The sequence below is a fragment of the Neodiprion virginianus genome, chromosome 7 (assembly GCF_021901495.1).
Source record: "Neodiprion virginianus isolate iyNeoVirg1 chromosome 7, iyNeoVirg1.1, whole genome shotgun sequence".
Taxonomy (NCBI): Eukaryota; Metazoa; Arthropoda; class Insecta; order Hymenoptera; family Diprionidae; genus Neodiprion; species Neodiprion virginianus.
The window spans coordinates 6,028,511-6,050,117 of record NC_060883.1 but is presented as its reverse complement, the minus strand read 5'-3'; the positions used below and the strand labels follow the sequence as shown (position 1 = coordinate 6,050,117).

Below are 21,607 nucleotides of genomic sequence, written 5' to 3'. Positions count from 1 at the left end.
GCGAGCTGAAATTCAGTAGCTGTCAGTCCGCTAATAAAATTTCTCGACTTCCAGGATAAGCGCTCCGTGGTTCCTGGTTCACGTTTACAATAAATTATTTCAATTCGTTTTTCGCGCAAGCTGAAATTCAGTAGCTGTCAGTCCGCTAATAAAATTTCTCGACTTCCAGGATAAGCGCTCCGTGGTTCCTGGTTCACGTTTACAATAAATTATTTCAATTCGTTTTTCGCGCAACCCCAAATTCGGTGGCTGTCAGTCCGCTAATAAAATTTCTCTACTTCCAGGATAAGCGCTCCGTGGTTCCTGGTTCACGTTTACAATAAATTATTTCAATTCGTTTCTCGCGCAACCCAAAATTCGGTAGCTGTCAGTCCGCTAATAAAATTTCTCGACTTCCAGGATAAGCGCTCCGTGGTTCCTGGTTCACGTTTACAATAAATTATTTCAATTCGTTTTTCGCACGAGCTGAAATTCAGTAGCTGTCAGTCCGCTAATAAAATTTCTCGACTTCCAGGATAAGCGCTCCGTGGTTCCTGGTTCACGTTTACAATAAATTATTTCAATTCGTTTCTCGCGCAACCCAAAATTCGGTAGCTGTCAGTCCGCTAATAAAATTTCTCGACTTCCAGGATAAGCGCTCCGTGGTTCCTGGTTCACGTTTACAATAAATTATTTCAATTCGTTTTTCGCGCAAGCTGAAATTCCGTAGCTGTCAGTCCGCTAATAAAATTTCTCGACTTCCAGGATAAGCGCTCCGTGGTTCCTGGTTCACGTTTACAATAAATTATTTCAATTCGTTTTTCGCGCAAGCTGAAATTCAGTAGCTGTCGGTGCGCTAGTAAAATTTCTCGACTTCCAGGATGAGCGCTCCGTGGTTCCTGGTTCATGTTTACAATAAATTATTTCAATTCGTTTTTCGCGCAACCCCAAATGCGGTAGCTGTCAGTCCGCTAATAAAATTTCTTGACTTCCAGGATAAGCGCTCCGTGGTTCCTGGTTCACGTTTACAATAAATTATTTCAATTCGTTTCTCGCGCAACCCAAAATTCGGTAGCTGTCAGTCCGCTAATAAAATTTCTCGACTTCCAGGATAAGCGCTCCGTGGTTCCTGATTCACGTTTACAATAAATTATTTCAATTCGTTTTTTGCGCAACCCAAAATTCGGTAGCTGTCAGTCCGCTAATAAAATTTCTCGACTTCCAGGATAAGCGCTCCGTGGTTCCTGGTTCACGTTTACAATAAATTATTTCAATTCGTTTTTCGCGCAACCCCAAATTCGGTAGCTGTCGGTACGCTAATAAAATTTCCATAACTTTACAATCTTCTCATAATCTTACTGATAGATAATATCGATGAAAAAATTATATCAAACGTTACACATTATTTTTGATTTGTTCTCATGCTGAAAATATTTATTAGTATTCGAGGTATAACTCGCGGTGGTTGGCGGTGGTCGGAGTTGGACGAGGAGGAGGACGAGGAGGACGAGGATTTGTGCTGGGTGAGTAAAACACTTTTATAATATTTGATGGCAATTGTAATTATATTTCATCTGAAATATTACAAACTTGTCACGTTTACAATAAATTATTTCAATTCATTTTTCGTGCAAGCACATATTCAGTAGCTATGAATAATCTTATACAATTTATTATATTATTAATTAATTAATTAATATTCTTATAATATTTGATGGCAATTGTAATGATATTTCATCTGAAATATTACAAACTTGTCACGTTTACAATGAATTGTTTCAATTCATTTTTCGTGTAAGCACATATTCAGTAGCTATGAATAATTTTATACAATTTATTACATTATCAATTAATTGATTAATTACATTAATCCTTACACAATATTTTTGATATGTTCCTATACTAAAAATATTTATTACTATTCCAGGTACTACCCCAGGTGGTCGGAGCTGGACGAGGAGGAGGACCAGGTGGACGAGGAGGAGGACGAGGTGGACGAGGAGCAGGCGGGGTGGGTCGTGGGAGAGGACCTCTCCTCTCCTCAGAGGAGGGGAGGGGGAGGGGCAGGGTAGGGGGAGAGGTGGGTGGGGCGAGGGAAGGGAATGGAAGGGAAGGGGCGGGGAGGGGGACGGGGAGGGGGAGGGGCAGGGGGAGGGGAAGGGGAGGGGTGGGAGGGCGGGAGGGCGGGCGGGAGGAAGAGAGTGGAGGACGGATGTCGATGCAAGCCCGTTAGAGTTGATAGAGCAGTACCGCCCCCCTACACGCCCGCCCGCCCTCCCGCCCTCCCTCCCGCCCTCCCGCCCTCCCGCCTCGCCCTCCCTCTTCCCCCTCCCGCCCCCCTTCCCCTCCTCCTCCCCCTCCCCCTCCCCACCTCTTCCCTTCCCTTCCCTTCCCCCGCCCCACCCACCTCTCCCCCTACCCTGCCCCTCCACCTCCCCTCCTCTGAGTAGAGGAGAGGTCCTCTCCCACGACCCACCCCGCCTGCTCCTCGTCCACCTCGTCCTCCTCCTCGTCCACCTGGTCCTCCTCCTCGTCCAGCTCCGACCACCTGGGGTAGTACCTGGAATAGTAATAAATATTTTTAGTATAGGAACATATTAAAAATATTGTGTTAGGATTAATGTAATTAATCAATTAATTGATAATGTAATAAATTGTATAAGATTATTCATAGCTACTGAATATGTGCTTACACGAAAAATGAATTGAAACAATTTATTGTAAACGTGACAAGTTTGTAATATTTCAGATGAAATATCATTACAATTGCCATCAAATATTATAAGAATATTAATTAATTAATTAATAATATAATAAATTGTATAAGATTATTCATAGCTACTGAATATGTGCTTGCACGAAAAATGAATTGAAATAATTTATTGTAAACGTGACAAGTTTGTAATATTTCAGATGAAATATAATTACAATTGCCATCAAATATTATAAAAGTGTTTTACTCACCCAGCACAAATCCTCGTCCTCCTCGTCCTCCTCCTCGTCCAACTCCGACCACCGACAACCACCGCGAGTTATACCTCGAATAATAATAAATATTTTCGGCATGAGAACAAATCAAAAATAATGTGTAACGTTTGATATAATTTTTTTATCGATATTATCTACCAGAAAGATTATGAGAAGATTGTAAAGTTATAGAAATTTTATTAGCGTACTGACAGCTACCGAATTTGGCGTTGCGCGAAAAACGAATTGAAATAATTTATTGTAAACGTGAACCAGGAACCACGGAGCGCTTATCCTGGAAGTCGAGAAATTTTATTAGCAAACTGACAGCTACCGAATTTGGGGTTGCGCGAAAAACGAATTGAAATAATTTATTGTAAACGTGAACCAGGAACCACGCAGCGCTTATCCTGGAAGTCGAGAAATTTTATTAGCGCACCGACAGCTACTGAATTTCAGCTTGCGCGAAAAACGAATTGAAATAATTTATTGTAAACGTGAACCAGGAACCACGGAGCGCTTATCCTGGAAGTCGAGAAATTTTATTAGCGGACTGACAGCTACCGAATTTGGGGTTGCGCGAAAAACGAATTGAAATAATTTATTGTAAACGTGAACCAAGAACCACGGAGCGCTTATCCTGGAAGTCGAGAAATTTTATTAGCGGACTGACAGCTACTGAATTTCAGCTTGCGCGAAAAACGAATTGAAATAATTTATTGTAAACGTGAACCAGGAACCACGGAGCGCTTATCCTGGAAGTCGAGAAATTTTATTAGCGCACCGACAGCTACTGAATTTCAGCTTGCGCGAAAAACGAATTGAAATAATTTATTGTAAACGTGAACCAGGAACCACGGAGCGCTTATCCTGGAAGTCGAGAAATTTTATTAGCGGACTGACAGCTACCGAATTTGGGGTTGCGCGAAAAACGAATTGAAATAATTTATTGTAAACGTGAACCAAGAACCACGGAGCGCTTATCCTGGAAGTCGAGAAATTTTATTAGCGGACTGACAGCTACTGAATTTCAGCTTGCGCGAAAAACGAATTGAAATAATTTATTGTAAACGTGAACCAGGAACCACGGAGCGCTTATCCTGGAAGTCGAGAAATTTTATTAGCAAACTGACAGCTACCGAATTTGGGGTTGCGCGAAAAACGAATTGAAATAATTCATTGTAAACGTGAACCAGGAACCACGGAGCGCCTATCCTGGAAGTCGAGAAATTTTATTAGCGCACCGACAGCTACTGAATTTGGGCGTGCGCGAAAAACGAATTGAAATAATTCATTGTAAACGTGAACCAGGAACCACGGAGCGCTTATCCTGGAAGTCGAGAAATTTTATTAGCAAACTGACAGCTACCGAATTTGAGGTTGCGCGAAAAACGAATTGAAATAATTTATTGTAAACGTGAACCAGGAACCACGGAGCGCTTATCCTGGAAGTCGAGAAATTTTATTAGCGCACCGACAGCTACTGAATTTCAGCTTGCGCGAAAAACGAATTGAAATAATTTATTGTAAACGTGAACCAGGAACCACGGAGCGCTTATCCTGGAAGTCGAGAAATTTTATTAGCGCACCGACAGCTACTGAATTTCAGCTTGCGCGAAAAACGAATTGAAATAATTTATTGTAAATGTGAACCAGGAACCACGGAGCGCTTATCCTGGAAGTCGAGAAATTTTATCAGCGGACTGACAGCTACTGAATTTCAGCTTGTGCGAAAAACGAATTGAAATAATTTATTGTAAACGTGAACCAGGAACCACGGAGCGCCTATCCTGGAAGTCGAGAAATTTTATTAGCGCACCGACAGCTACTGAATTTGGGCGTGCGCGAAAAACGAATTGAAATAATTCATTGTAAACGTGAACCAGGAACCACGGAGCGCTTATCCTGGAAGTCGAGAAATTTTATTAGCAAACTGACAGCTACCGAATTTGAGGTTGCGCGAAAAACGAATTGAAATAATTTATTGTAAACGTGAACCAGGAACCACGGAGCGCTTATCCTGGAAGTCGAGAAATTTTATTAGCGCACCGACAGCTACTGAATTTCAGCTTGCGCGAAAAACGAATTGAAATAATTTATTGTAAACGTGAACCAGGAACCACGGAGCGCTTATCCTGGAAGTCGAGAAATTTTATTAGCGGACTGACAGCTACCGAATTTGGGGTTGCGCGAAAAACGAATTGAAATAATTTATTGTAAACGTGAACCAAGAACCACGGAGCGCTTATCCTGGAAGTCGAGAAATTTTATTAGCGGACTGACAGCTACTGAATTTCAGCTTGCGCGAAAAACGAATTGAAATAATTTATTGTAAACGTGAACCAGGAACCACGGAGCGCTTATCCTGGAAGTCGAGAAATTTTATTAGCAAACTGACAGCTACCGAATTTGGGGTTGCGCGAAAAACGAATTGAAATAATTTATTGTAAACGTGAACCAGGAACCACGGAGCGCTTATCCTGGAAGTCGAGAAATTTTATTAGCGCACCGACAGCTACTGAATTTCAGCTTGCGCGAAAAACGAATTGAAATAATTTATTGTAAACGTGAACCAGGAACCACGGAGCGCTTATCCTGGAAGTCGAGAAATTTTATTAGCGGACTGACAGCTACCGAATTTGGGGTTGCGCGAAAAACGAATTGAAATAATTTATTGTAAACGTGAACCAAGAACCACGGAGCGCTTATCCTGGAAGTCGAGAAATTTTATTAGCGGACTGACAGCTACTGAATTTCAGCTTGCGCGAAAAACGAATTGAACTAATTTATTGTAAACGTGAACCAGGAACCACGGAGCGCTTATCCTGGAAGTCGAGAAATTTTATTAGCGCACCGACAGCTACTGAATTTCAGCTTGCGCGAAAAACGAATTGAAATAATTTATTGTAAATGTGAACCAGGAACCACGGAGCGCTTATCCTGGAAGTCGAGAAATTTTATCAGCGGACTGACAGCTACTGAATTTCAGCTTGTGCGAGAAACGAATTGAAATAATTTATTGTAAACGTGAACCAGGAACCACGGAGCGCCTATCCTGGAAGTCGAGAAATTTTATTAGCGCACCGACAGCTACTGAATTTGGGCGTGCGCGAAAAACGAATTGAAATAATTTATTGTAAACATGAACCAGGAACCACGGAGCGCTTATCCTGGAAGTCGAGAAATTTTATTAGCGGACTGACAGCTACCGCATTTGGGGTTGCGCGAAAAACGAATTGAAATAATTTATTGTAAACATGAACCAGGAACCACGGAGCGCTTATCCTGGAAGTCGAGAAATTTTATTAGCGGACTGACAGCTACTGAATTTCAGCTTGCGCGAAAAACGAATTGAAATAATTTATTGTAAACGTGTACCAGGAACCACGGAGCGCTTATCCTGGAAGTCGAGAAATTTTATTAGCGGACTGACAGCTACTGAATTTCAGCTTGCGCGAAAAACGAATTGAAATAATTTATTGTAAACGTGAACCAGGAACCACGGAGCGCTTATCCTGGAAGTCGAGTTTCACCGCGTAGCGGACCCGAAGCGCGGGATCCGGGAGGTTGAGAACCCGGTACTCGAAGTTTGCGGAGCGCGACTCTCAACCGTCCGCACTACTGCGCGGTTGTTACCAGACTGAGGAACTCGGCTAGCCGATTTTAGATTGGTGACGTCACTTTCCGAACATCCGAAAATTCAAACTTTGGTTTCGAACTGTAATACTAGGTATGATGATGTATGATGTATGATGATATGATATGATGTATAATGATTCTAGTGTTCACATTTCATACAAGAAATACACACCTTATCTGTCCTGCCGATTCCAGACTCAAGCGGCCAGGCCCTTCGATGGTCAGCCGTTGACTGAAGATATATCCTTTACTTAACGGGTCAGCCGATAACGCTGCCGTTCTGCGACAGTTGGATGATGAAAAATTTTGCTCGTATCTTTCAAATGTGTGTTAAAATACACTCGAAGTGTGAAGAAGCTTCGTTCTCTCTCTTCCTATCACCTTTTTAGGTCTTTAAATCACTACGCAGCGTTAAATACTATCTCATATACGAAGCATCCATTTCATCCCGTTCAAAATTAGCGCATCCGTGATGTATTACAGTTACTCTGAATTTTTTTCCATCCGAATACTTATCGAAAAACAATTTTGCTTCTCTACCCAACGTAGATACTTCACTCTCGACTAGCTAGAACAGCGTTTTGGTTATATGCCTACGAAAATTCAAGATCGAGAGAGCAAATGAAAAGTTGTTGAAATAATTAGGAATAGTAATGTTATGGAATACATCGAGCGCGCGTCGAATAGAATCCCATTTCGAAGTGAATAATTCTTCTCTTTTCATATCATAGCTAATCTAGTAATATAGGTAAATAGGATGGTTGGAGGTGTTCGGAAATGGTAGGACATTTCAAAAGTTAAGGCTGACACCCACTGCACCGCAGCGGACCGCGGCGGACCGCGGCGGACCGCGGCGCAGTTACCGTGAGATGCGCCCACTATAGCCGCGTGACCACCCGCCGATACTGTTTCTACGAAAAAGAGATATTTATCAATTATCTGATGACCACGATTTGTCTCAGTCGTCATGGGCACACAATAAATAATCATGCATATTTGCCACTACTTCTTGATTACTCATTATGGATAGCTCAGATGAAAAAGTGTTTAACACGAAAAAAAATTACTAACAATTGTCCATCATAAATTCGATAAAAAGGAAAAAAGGATTAAAAATCAACCGACAATGCTCATCTTTCGCCAGAATTTTTGTTTCTACCTAAACTATTTCGGGTGTGGCTCGTTGGAAAATCGTAAATTTTTTTATTTTGAAACACCCTATTATACATATAATATATGTATAGTAAAAATGAAATAAATTTTAGCTCAAAATATACTCTCTCATTTCTTATGCATAAAAATTAATACGCAAAATAAAAAACAGTCTTCATGAAATCAGCATCATACCCGAACAATGAGAAAAAAATAAATTTTTTACATAAAATAATCCGTTGATCATAACTTGTTGTTCTAAAACTCACGTTTACTTAAATTTCTTTAAAAATGAAGTAATTACTTGCGTAACATTTATTTAATATCCGTAGGATTTATCTAAGATGTAAAAATGAATACATTCATTTTTCGCAAGAACAGCGGAGAGAATGAAAAGAATCCTTGTAAACCATAACAATTTACATCAAAGTAACGCAGGTTTCCCTATTTTTATACTTGGGATGAATTTCGGCATCGGTCGGGTGTTCACACTAGACGACGGCGATGCGCGGCGATGCGCGGCGCACCGCCGAAATATTCCCAACCTGGAACTCGCGAAAAATTGCCGCGGTCCGCCGCGGTCTAGTGTGAACACCTATATGGATAACTGTATGAGCGAAAATTTCGCCGCCGTCCGCCGCCGTCCGCCGCGGTCTAGTCGGCGTCAGCCTTAAGTCGGTTGATACATGTTTCCTTGCAACTTATTACGTTCAGATATTCTCCTGAAACCAGAAGCAGTTGATAACTGGAATTACTTTGATTCACTTCAATCTCAATACACGTAGCATATAGTGAGCCCTAAAACAAGCAGGTATGCTTTCAGTCACACACCGTCGACATCACATGCAGTCAATAATTGTGTCCCTGTTTTTAGAAGAGCTCCTCGGCTCTCTTGCGCTCCTAATATCAGGAGTAATTTCTGCTGAAATTCCTCCGATTTGCTTAGTTCTAAGAGAAAGTGGCGCGAAAATTAGCAAACACATGCCCTCTCAGGCAAGCAGGCATGCCTTCAGTGACACAGCACCGACATCACATGCAGTCAATCAATGTGTCCCTGTTTTCAGAGGAGCTCCTCGATTTTTCTGCGCTCCTGATACTCGGAGCATGCATGCCTTCAGTCATACAGCGTCGCCATCACATGCAGTCGATCAATCAATCAATGTGTCCCTGTTTTTAGAAGAGCTCCTCGGTTCACCTGTGCTCCTGATACCAGGAGTCATTTTCGCTGAAATTTCTCCGATTCGCTTAGGTCTACGAGAAAATGGCGGGAAAATTAGCGATCACATGCCCTCTCAATCAAGCAGGCATGCCTTCAGTCACACAGCGTCGATATCACATGCAGTCAATCAATGTGTCCCTGTGTTTAGAAGAGCTCCTCGGTTCTCCTGTGCTCCTGATACCAGGAGTCATTTTCGCTGAAATTTCTCCGATTCGCTTAGGTCTAAGAGAAAATGGCGGGAAAATCAGCGATCACATGCCCTCTCAATCAAGCAGGCATGCCTTCAGTCATACAGCGTCCACATCACATGCAGTCAATCAATCAGTGTCCGTTTCTAGTCGACCTCTTCGGCTCAGATGCATTTTCGATACCAGGAGCAGTCACACATCACATCCTGGGCTCGGGTTATTGATATTTATTCCGTGAATCTGCAGCGACTAAAATTTAATTACTGATGAGGCCAAAATAGTTTTGAACATATGATACGAGGGTCAATGCTGATGTACACAATTTATTCTGGATCAATGCATGAACGAAATAAAACATCCTTCATAAAATGTAAAACACGGACCACAGGCTCGTCGCGATCAACGGCTAATATAATCGTATAAATCATATCATCGTAATCCACTTTGAAATTTTATTCAATGTTGTGTAATTTCGGAGGATTGTGTGGATTAATTTTTTGTTTTTTTCTGTTCAATACTCTAAATGTAGAATATTTTTATGCAAAGATTCATTATAATGTTTTTGTTCGAATTATAAGCTGATTGTCAAGATTTCGAGGTTTCGAAATATTCGAATTTTTTACGACGATAGAAGAGCTTTTGCAGAAGATTAGTGTGTCTTCCCTTTGTGAGAAGACTTAATTCGAGAGGAAATGATGTCGTTGTATAACCGACTGGTATACATTGCTATTAATGAAGGTTCATGCATATGATAAATGGGTAAGTACATTAAAAATGCAAATCTCCTAGGTTCGAGTAGCTTAAGTTGAGAGAGGTTGGAATTTACTCTAACTGCGGTTTACATTCGGATATCTTGAGGTTTTCCACAGCGATATAGTCATTATTTTTAAATAAGTAAATGACAACTGATGTCAGTTGTCGAATTAAAATTTCGAAATTGAATCGAATGCCATGTGAACAATATACATATTAAGTATCATTAAAAGAGGTCAGATATAACAATCAGAAGATAGAATTTAGCAATTCCAACTGGGGTGCTCGTGAATGTTCCAATTAGCGTGGATTCGAAAGAGAACAGAACCCGCCAATTTTAATTAGGCGCCGATGAATATGCTGATCAGTGTAGAATTAGACGAAAATAGTACTCATCATTTTCTCACAGGTTACAAGCGGTGTATATAATGTATATGCTAATTCAAACGCGCTCTGAGACGACTTGAACTTAAAATACACATATTTCGTCAAGATAATTATTACACAGAACTCTGTATCGTACGAATTAATCAAAGCTATTCAGAATATTTATCGTAATCGCTAAATTCGTGTGTAGCATTTTTTTTTCAATGTTTATAAATACATTCCTTACAATGATCAATATATTCTATTGATATCCCAACGACTTGTGTCTTGAAGCTACTTTCCATTCTTTTTTTTTTTAGGTTTCTTCACATTCAATAATTTTATAAACTGTATTTTTATATACTTGAAAATTAGTTGGTGTGACCCTTTCATCGTGTCGTTAATATGCAAATGAAATTGCTAATGACAGAATGGGCGGTCATCGGCTATAGTTGTTTGCTAGAGTGACCAACCGTCATAAATTCAGTGTTCAACACAACTACCAGCGACTGGTGTCAAAATTTTTAACGTTACGTTCACGACGGTTTGTTGCCCTGACAAATAACTGCTCTTGGATTTCGGCGCATGCGCATTAAACTATAAAATATGTGCATAAACTATATATAAAACATATATATACATATATTTAACTATAATATAATTTTATTCATATTATATATAAAACATGAGCCGTCCTTAAGTTTAAGATTCATTCGTTCATTCATTCCACGAGTCAATTCTTTAAAAGGATGTATATTGTTAAAATTGTAAATAATTGTCTTTTCATCGGTGCACTTGACTCTTGGGTTTCACTTCATTTATTTTGTTTCTTCCTTTTGAATAGTTTTTATTTAATTTTCATATTGTTTTTGGAATTTTTACTTTTTGGGTTTTCAAATGTCTGTCCAGATGCCTAGATGGTAATATTGCTGTCTGTACCACGTTAATCGATCTTCGGTATCCGATGTTCTACTACCAAGACTGGACCTTCCGTACCTTGTCCCTGAAGACAGTCGTTGGCCAAGAGACCCGCTTGTTACGAAGATCAGTTGAAGTTGGTGAAGAAACACATCAGGTGTCCCACTCCATGGGTCAAACTCTCGTCAGCTCTCGTTGTGACCATTTGGCGGGTATATTCGAATCGTTAGACGATCTAAATGCGAAAGAGAATGTCCATTAATTTGATAAACCTCATTTGAAGAAAATATTTCTAAACTTTAAAGTAGGTACGCGAACAATTCATCCCTCCGTCTTTATCATCCCCCGTCCACCGCATCTCGAACGCCACTTCTGCCCGCGGCGCCTCGCCTTATCCACTTGCCTGAGGGTTTAGTACCCTCTAAACTACAATATAACCCGGGAAATTATAGGATAGCTTTCTGCCTGCAGTATGCCGCCTGCTGGGTGCTGGCTGTTGGCTGTTGGCTGCTGCCGTGGCTGCTAGTAGCGACTTAATAAGCTGATAGGGTAGCTTCTGGGCAGGGAGCAGTTCCCTCTCTTCTCTCGCTCGAACTCTCTCGGGCCCCGTTTCTACGCCCTACCCCCTCCCTTACACATTCCGTTACAGCTATGCAGAAACCTCCACCTCCACATCCTGACCTAGTCTGACCTCAGGTTATACGTAACTGCATCCGCCCGGGAGGGAGATACCTACCCACTTCCGGGCGTTATTGTCGTCCGACATGAAGTAATCAGCCACCTATATATACATATATACATGTGTGTGTGTGTGCCTTTCGACTTACGGCTCACCTTTCGCGTTTAGGAATATGCATGCATGCAAGTATGTGCATGCCGATAGTCCTGTCAAAATAGGTCAGAGTTGAAAATATTCGGGACGTGAGTGCATTTTTGTATTTAGGGGTATTCGAACCTCAGAAACTGAAATTTGAAGTCGTTTTTGAGATGCGTATACGGGGTTTCGAAGAAACAGCAAAACTTTAGGTTTTTTACGTTTTCCTCAAAAACCGGTATCGATAGATGAAAAATGACTTTACCATCGTGTTGAGCGAAATATTTTACATCAAATTGTGGTCTAATATGTCCGAAACGGAGTCGAATTAACAAATTGAAAAAAAAGAAATTCTAATTATCGATGGCATCTGGGGAATTTTGGTAATATGAAATAAACAAAGGAATATAAGAAGAAATCGAGTGAGTTTGCTCGGTCGGTAAATGTAGGAGTATTACATAACCTTAAAACTTTTTTTTATCCACCATCGACAAGCAGCCTTAGGGTAGAAAAGTTGTGAACAGATATTAATACACAGAGAAATAAGCACAATGTAATCGAGATTATTCTGCATCGCTTAAAGATCTGCGAGATCAAAAAATTTCATCCGAATGTACAGTTGCGATGGCAATTGGCAATGAACGTGCCTCGTGAAATTGTTCAATCACTGTACTAGTGTTTCACCCGCACGCCATTGGATCGAAGGGAAAAATAAAACCCGGGCAGATGCGCTGAAACTTCTCGGGAATGACATCCGATGATTTAGAATTCCACCCATTGTTCGCAATTGAGCTTCATGCGTGCTTTTTCACTACTGTTTGGAAAAAATTCGCGGTGATACGTGTATAAATAAACCATCGTGCTCCAAAAACGGTTCTTTTCACGATCTGATGATTATTATTAACGTATTCTGAAAATGGTTAGCTTCATTCGATTATTATACCTGCGCGCAGCTGTGAGTGTAGGTTGTTGGAATTTAATTCCCTTCTTGCCAAGTTGCGGAACGAATAACTGACAGTTGCGAAAGAAATATATACCATAATCAACCGGAATATACATATAAATACACGTTCTATTCATGCGATGTATATATAAACCTATATACGTACCGTATTCGGCATAATTCGGGCATAAAAAGCTGCAGTAAAGAAGAAAAAATGAAAGGAAGAGAAAAAAAAAATAAAAAAACCAAGAAAAAAGTTTTTCGCGCCTGATTGTAAATAATTTTGTTAGTTCGCCAACTTCTCGCGAGGTTGTTGCCGAAATTTCGTGAAATATAACTCCCCCTGCAGAGCAGTTTTCACCGCCTCTCCTTCTTCCTTCTACCTTTCTCCATTTTCTCCTTTCTCCGTGTCTGGGCGACGTTGTATTCCTCATATTTTCTGTAACAAAAGTTTTTACATTTGAATACAAAGTTTCGTCCCTCCGCGCCTTTCGGCTTTTCGGCCATCTGTGGCAAAGGGCCGGAAAATGTGAAAACAAATACGCCGCATTAAGAGACGCGAACCGTCATTCCTTTGCTCAAGCTCCGTTGAGTGCTAAACTTCGTTCCGCTCGACTGCCGCTGCTTACTTATGTATAAATGTCATCGTAATTTTATGCCAAAGTTTTTATTTTATCCCGCAATAATTTTTCCTCAACAAGCACGAATTCTAGAAACAGATACGATCGATAATCTCTTTCACATCCTATTTATTACTACCGAAGCTTTGACACGCAACATTAATATGAAAAATGTTGAACAAAACTGTCAAAAAACTTTTTTTTTCACGTGAAAATAACCCCAAGTAATTTATTCCTGCAAGAAATATTAATTCAATAGCAGAAACACATTTCTCGGTATTATTGTTGCGTGGAATAAAACATTTTTAAATATTTTCACTCGGTATTACAGTTTTTTTTTTCTTTTCTTTTGCCTGAGTAATGCGTAATGGTGGGCAAGAGTTGAATAAATTAAATTTTACTCGGTCGGTAAAGGCTGACTTTAGCATCCTCTTAAATATTAATGATTCGAGCACAAGACATAAGTCGCAGTATGTTAATTCATATCTTGACCATTGACCAATAAACTCTTCAGGGTCTGCTTTGTTCGGTGATCGATATAAAATTCTATACGAATTTTATGGGGAAGTTCATATTTTAATTGAACTCTGAACAGTTTGAAAAAAAAACTTTTGAAAAATATTCCACTATTAAGAAATTCCTGGTGAATCCGATTACAGAATGCGATTTGTTTTGTTCAGAACGTAACAAAGTACAAAAAATTGCGTTCTGTTTTTACGCTTTTCTAAATTGTTTTGAATATCAGTGTGAAATTTCTTATCTAAACTTTATCAAGAAAGCTTAATTGCTAGTTGTTGAAAATTCACACAGAGGTGTGATTGAGCGATTATATTTCAAACGGATTTATCCGACACGGTATTGTTTTGTACGATATTTCTTCATTCACATTATTTATTCTACGCGTATGTAAATCAGATGGAATTATATCAGATCCATTTGGATTTTATTTAAACGGAATTATTTAACAGATACAATATTCTCCATAGAGTTATTTAATGCGGATGTAGATAAATATACCAAATTCCACTGGTTATCCATTGTCAGCATGAAAAAATATTCGTTCATTAGAATATTTATAAGCGAATCATTTGCCAAGCACAAAAGTAGGTATTAAATTCACCCGAGAAATTCGCTCTGAAATTGTTTCAAAGTTCAAAGTGTATTCCAAGTTCAGAATTCAACCTTAAATAAATCCGTCGTTTCATTCGTGCCGTTTAATTAAGATTTCCGATTGGTTGGAAATGTAACTCGTAGTATTACAAATTACAAAAAACCGACCAGATTACAATTAACAGCAACCGTTTGAACCTGTTTTACTGGTCGTAGTTATAAACAAAAATGTACCGACCGATTGTACAGTTAATGATTAATCTTTATAATTTAACGAGAGGATTTTTGTTGTTTCACTTCTGAAATATGTTATCATGAGAACTGTTCAATTACCTTTATTTTATAACAACAATTGTTTGATATTTATCCAAGAAGGCAATTTTCTATTCTTCACATCTCATGAAAAAAAAAAAAACAGAACAATGCGGAGCAACTGTTATAATCAATCTGAATGAGCCGCTTTCACAGACTTCTATCCGTCCTTTTTTCTCCTGCAGACACTCGAGGCTAACTGACGAAGACTTTTCTAAAGTTGAAGTATTCTCGAGTATTTTTCACCGCTTATACGTAGCGACAACGAAAACGCGAGTTTCTCGTAAGTTTCAGAGTTATGGTGGAAGAAGACGCGACGTCTATATGAAATTGCGACTAGTAAATCTCTTCGCGTGATATTCCGCAGTGGCATCACAGTCTCACAGTTCTTCTTTCAACGTTACCATTCTTCAATCAAATAAACACGCCCCACTTAGTCATTTCGAAAACGGACCTTGATCCGAACAGTTATAAGTACGCGCATTGCTTAGCAATTTTTTACACCCACCTCTAATAGTATTTATATTACTATTTGAACATTATTTTTCAGATTTTTTTCCCAGGAAATAAATTTTTCTCTCGTACAGTAAGCGGGACATAGATTAGAACACGTAGGTAAAAAAATCTGGTGCATTAAAATGAAATGATTTCACCGTATAAATTAACTCGACAAAATGATTTAAGTTATATTCACCTCTGAAGAGTAGTAACAAAAACACTCTGACAAATAATTGCTTGGAATCTTGGTTCGCCTTCCATTATTTACATCTTTCCATAAACGATTCTTTTATGATTAAATAACGACTCCTACCAGAGCAGGAATGAATTCAAATTCAGCTGAAACGTTAAAGAGCGCGCTGTCGATAATACAGATCTCAACCTTACCTGCGTTGATGACTCACACCTCGCGATGGATGACCTGGAAATTTTTCTCCCCCACAGTAAGTGAAACATAGATTAAAGCTCGTGCGTAGAAAAATTTAATGCAGTACAACGAAATCATTTCACCTAAGAAATTAACTTGACACAATGATTTGAGTGATATTAACCTATAAAAAGTAATAACAAAATAACTCTTCCATTATTTACATATTTCTAAAACGATTCTTATGTAATTGCAAAATGACTCCTACGAAATCAGAAATGAAGTCAAATCCAGCGAAAACGTTAAAGAGTGCGCTATCGATAATGCAGATTTCTACTCTATCTGCACCGATGACTCACACCTTGCGACGGACTTCGTGAATTGTTGAAATCTGTAAACTCAGCAAAATACCCGAGTAACAAAAGAGCGAGCTGGATTTGAAATGGATGGATTACGAGCCAGTTTGCTGGCCGTGCACTTGCACCAATCCGTTGCAATGCTGCACTATACCTACTTTGGCCAAATGCAAGCGTGTTGACACAGATTCCTCTTTTCCAAAAAGCACCTGCCTCGCGCAGCGTATTACCCGGGATTATGTTCAGGTTTTTTGGCCTATAGCATAATAGCCATGAATTTTTACACTATCTGCTCACACTTTTGGAGTTAACTTGCCGCGATTTATTGAACTCGACTAGTGAATTGTCGTCAAATTGATGCAACAGTTGCAGATTGTAAACACCGTCAGTTTCACATTCTAAAATCGGTTATGATACTTGAAGAAAAATTTTTAGCAAATTTGAAACATAGTCAAGACCCTTGATCAAGAACTTTTCATCCGATGATACATAGAAAAATTCTTTGTTATTCTTGCATTCGTTTCACGACTGTTGGAGAATCTTTCCAACTATATTCGAACACAGTTTCAAAAGATTTCTAAAAACTTTGATAAATTTGTAAAAAGTTTTGTTGCAAATTGTGATTATTTCTTATTATATTCTGATTACATTCATGTAATTTAAACACTTTTTCAGGTATCAACGCATATGTGTTAGAGTATAGCAATAATTTTCGGGATGTTCAGGAACTTTCTTTAAAATACGTAATTTTTTCCCACATATATCTTACTGTTAGCTGAAATTACCCTCCAAGATCTCTGACCTTGCCAATTTGAAACGCTCCACTAAATTCACCATAAATTTTACTCCTTTGATTGACAAAATGTAATTTATACAGTGTATCAATTTCGCGGTGGTCAGAGGTTGGATAAAGTAGCATCAAAGCCAACTTGCCTGTTACATATTTTATGAGAAATTCATTTGTGAAAATTGGTTTTTCAACCACCTGCGGAGCTATTTAAATTTTCAGGCCATGTCTCAATTATCATAGAAGATCAAAAAATCCTCTTCGGCTGATATTTGAACTCCATGATTAATTATTCCATTATCAGTTACTTGCCTCACCTTTGTACGATACAGAGTTCGTAGAAAGTAATAGTACGTTGTTTTTTTTCATCCCTTTTTTTCAAATCAGTGCACGCAATGCGGTAAGAAACGTGGATTTAAATCAATATCAAACCGCGTAATCATTATTCTTTTTTTTCTAAATATTGACCGCAGTGATTTGATGATTTTTCTAAGCGAATCAACCCCTAAAAAATATCTTGTACTCGTAGCTATTACAATAATCTTTCAGAATAACAGACCAATTTTCATCTATCATCGTTAAAAATTGATCAGTATTCTTAGAAAGCAAAAATTGCATAGGATGGAATTAAAGGTGACGTATCGATATAAAATATAGGTTCAAATTTTATTCAGGATCGACACTTTTTTCCTCTGAATTATCGATTCTCTGAGAATCATCAATGGAGCAAGTGAAATAAAACGATTCCTTTTTCCGCTCAGCTTCACTAATTATTTAGTTTCCAGGAACGAACGATGTAACATCGATTATCAAAGAATCGATAATTATTTTTACCAAATAACAGATCTTTTTAATCGATTATGCTTTCACACACTAACAATCGTCATATCGATTTTTCCCAACCGAATCGACGTTTCATTTCCACTTTGTTTCACCTTCTATTTTGCCTTACAGATATTTCTGGTAAGCAGACTTTTCTTTTTCACCAAATCGTTAATTTTTTCACATCTTTTCGCGTTAGTTTTTTTTTTTTTTTTTTTTACTGCTACAGCTGTGTTAATTCATCCCAGACGAATCGCGTGATTCACATTGAAAAAAAAAAGTCGTTATCGTTCGCGAGGAACGTTTCGTAGAATCGAAACGAATATACGCGAGAGAAAAATTTACCTGGAAAAACGGTGTTCATTTTGGGAAAACGTGTCACATTTGCAAGGAAAATTTCCAACGACGCAGACCTTCGAAATCGATGCGCCACCGTCAACTCGGCGAGAGTCTCTCGTTTGCGGCAGCGGCAGGGTCTTAAAGCATAATATTATAAAAGTGGCGCAGAGCCGTTGTGTTGACAGTATCATGAATAATTCATTTCCCGACAAGAGGAGCGATTGACGGACGAAGAAAGAAGCGCCTTGGTGGTCGTGGTCGTGGTTCACGGCAGATAGAACAGAGGGATGGTAACGCTGGATGCGAGATTATATGACACTGTTCGAGCTTTGTCATTTGGTACACAGTTACGGGAGACAAAAGAGAATAAGCTGAGAATTCTCGAAACGGTCCGAGATAAGGAATAAGAAAAATAAAGACATTCAATGGAAATGTCCGGTGTAGGCGTGAAACTGAATTATTTTAAGACGATTCTGTAATTAGTTTTTCGCGTGCAGGGGTGCAAAATTTAGATAGATCAGAAAATAGAAGATTTACGCAACCCGCTTATAGAAACATGTTACAGTATTACACCCTTTCGGACACGCAATTCAGTTTTTTTTTCTTTTTCTCCTTTGTTTTTGCACGCAAGTGCAATTACACGATTACTACGTATTTTTCAACGCTGGATGCAAATCTAATGTCAAAAATTTAATGCAATTGAAAACAAGCCCTAAAATGGGTTGAAAACGGGATGAATTATCAACATTATTTTAGACGGTGTTCTTAAATTAGATTTATATATAAATATTTATTTTGAGACAGTACAATTTTATAATAAGAGAATAAGTTTCCTAAGAAGGGTGAAAACTACCCCTATGGACTGAATTTTTGTCAACGAATGAATTCCGAGCATTTTTAGTATACGTTTATCATCAAATTTCTTCGTTAACGAGTTACATTTACAAATTTACGTGTTTTTTTTTTCTTTCTTCTTTTACGTTTGTTTATTTACAACAATTATTACAAATAATTATGGATTCACAAAAAATCTCCATCATACCAAAGGTTTACTATTTTATTATTTTATTTTTTTGTTACCTGACAATGCAAAAGAACTTAGTATATTACATGGAATATAAAAAATGATCAAAAACAAATCAGAAAAAAAAGGTTGCCACTATAGTGGCTTCTGTGATTTGAAGGGTTAAATATGTAGCAAGCCCCGGAATATGGAAAAGAAAGATGACAGATAGAAATATAGGTACTGCAGAAAAGTAAAAATGTAGAAGTCAAATCAGTGTCGAAAATTAAAATATAAAATCGTTAGATATTCTTATTCATTATGACAATTGTAAAGTTTGGATTCCCTGACTTTAACCTTTCTATATTTCACCTTTTTATTCTATGTATTACGAATTTCCACGGAATAGATTTTCACATTTTTAAAAGTTTGTTATTACGTCCCGTCTATGTTCTGATCCTTCGACATTTTTACCCAAGCAACTGTATAACAGCTTCGTGGCGTTCCCGCATGCAAAAGAACTGTGAACGATATAAAAATTATTCCATAAATTATGCAAAATTCCTGGTACCCGGCTCGAGTTCGATCGATAAAGCAGATTAGAAGAAAACCATGTCCATTCCTGCAGTCTGTTCTACGAAAATCCCTCGGGGATCTCGTGCTACTTTTGCCATAAAAAGGAAAAGAAATGGAAACTCAAATATTCCTCAGACTATTATTCACTTCAAATATAGCCAATTCACCGTGAGGTGCCAAGATTTGGTAGAAATCGTACGAATTGCAAGACACAAAAAATTATCGCTCCTTATTTTCAACGCGTACCAAATATCGGAACAATTTTTATGGTAAAGAAAAGCCCGTTACGTCAGACTTTCAAATAATTGTATAAATATAAAATGGAAACGATCATTGCTACTTTCACAGTTCACCGAAGCGCTCAGCTTTCAACAACGTCGTAAATTAAGGTGAATTTTCTCAACCGTAGGACATTTGACAACGTTACCGTGTGATCTTGTTGTTTCGTTCACATTTTTCCAGTGCCGATATGTCCGAGTCTCTACACAGCTTGATGGGATGTTTTTCTCAACTATTGGCATCCTTCCATGTTACTATAAATGGTAGCAGTGATCTGACGCCATTTTTAATCAGACCTTGCAACCAAATTTTGTACCTACATTTGTAACAATATTCATTGAAATAACCGATAGTTGAATAAACACCAATTGATTACATGAATTTAATCACTGACGTTGTTATTTCACCCACAAATTCTAACAATCTTTATCGAAATATCCAAAATCATTTGAAGTAATGAAAAGTTTTTCAATTAATGATCTGAATCTCATTGGATTTGGTGAACTGGCGATTTTTAGACAAGTTCCTTTTCGAAATTATGGGGCTCATTTTTTTGTTCACCCATAACATCAGATTTCCATTTAATTCTAAATCCGACTTCCTCACTATAAGTTTAAGGGCGTGTGTCGGCAAGTTGAAAGTGTTTAGCAAAACTAAAAATTTCGCAATTTAAAACGTTCCAATCTTGTATAACCGAGATCACTTGACATCGCAAAATTGTGGATGATTTTAATGACGTGTTTGCGATTTAGAAGAATTCTGTAGATGCTTCATGTGACCCGAGAAATCGATAACCAAAATTGAAGATTAACACTTTGTTGTTTGTACATGTTTCACACTTCTTCCAGCCTTCCTGTAGAGAAAAAATCGATGCCTCATGGGTCATTTTTAGTTTCAGATCCTGCTGGTCTTGGATGGCTCCAGTAATTCGTAAGTCTCTTTTCAATGATCCGTTACCGACTGAATTTTCCAGGATTAACGAATAAATCAATTATTATCGAAACAAAGTGAAAAAAAATATATCACATATAATCAGTTTCGATATTTGGAAGTAGACGTAGCCACGAATCGTGATTTCAGAAATTCTCAGGCAACCGATATCATGAGATTATGCGGTAGAATTTTAATTATACAATTGTATTAGATCTTGATATCCGTGGAACTGTTATAAGCACAATTTCGCGATGAATTCCAATTCCAACTTTAAATGAACCAGACAAACTCTGACTAAAACTGCTTGGCATTCTTTTTGTGTGAAGAATAAAACGCGACAGCAGCGGGTTCTGTGCAATTTCACCACAAACTCGGTAGCTAATGTGCTTGAACAAGGCCCACAGGGAATTTTGTACGCCCCCAAGTTCAATATCTCCGCAATTATCCGCATCAACGACTGCAAAGCGTATCAAGAATATCCCCCTCGCGATTCTCTGTCAACACCACAAAAATAATCGATTTCAATTAGCTCTCCCGCAATTATGGAGTGTTCTCTGTTTTTCGATTTCATATTACGCTATTCCTCATAGGGCTCGTCTTGAATTTACCGTATTCTCTACACTGAGAAAAATTTAATTTGTTACAGTAACTAGAAAAATTGATTAAA

At 38.4% G+C, this 21,607-nt stretch overlaps 1 protein-coding gene across 15 annotated transcripts in view; it reads left to right on the top strand.

The window, feature by feature from the left end:
* The window catches only part of LOC124308816 (leucine-rich repeat-containing protein 24-like), a 129,034-nt gene that overhangs the window by 67,637 nt on the left and 39,790 nt on the right, over window positions 1-21,607 (top strand). For 10 of the 15 annotated variants that reach the window (XR_006909106.1, XM_046771927.1, XM_046771923.1 and 7 more), the window contains one exon: window positions 20,900-20,937. The exons of 3 other annotated variants lie outside the window; for them this stretch is intronic. The gene's annotated coding sequence lies outside the window, so the exon portion shown is untranslated. The remainder of the gene's footprint in view (window positions 1-20,899; window positions 20,938-21,607) is intronic. 2 more of the 15 variants (XM_046771926.1, XM_046771928.1) reach the window with 1 other exon arrangement.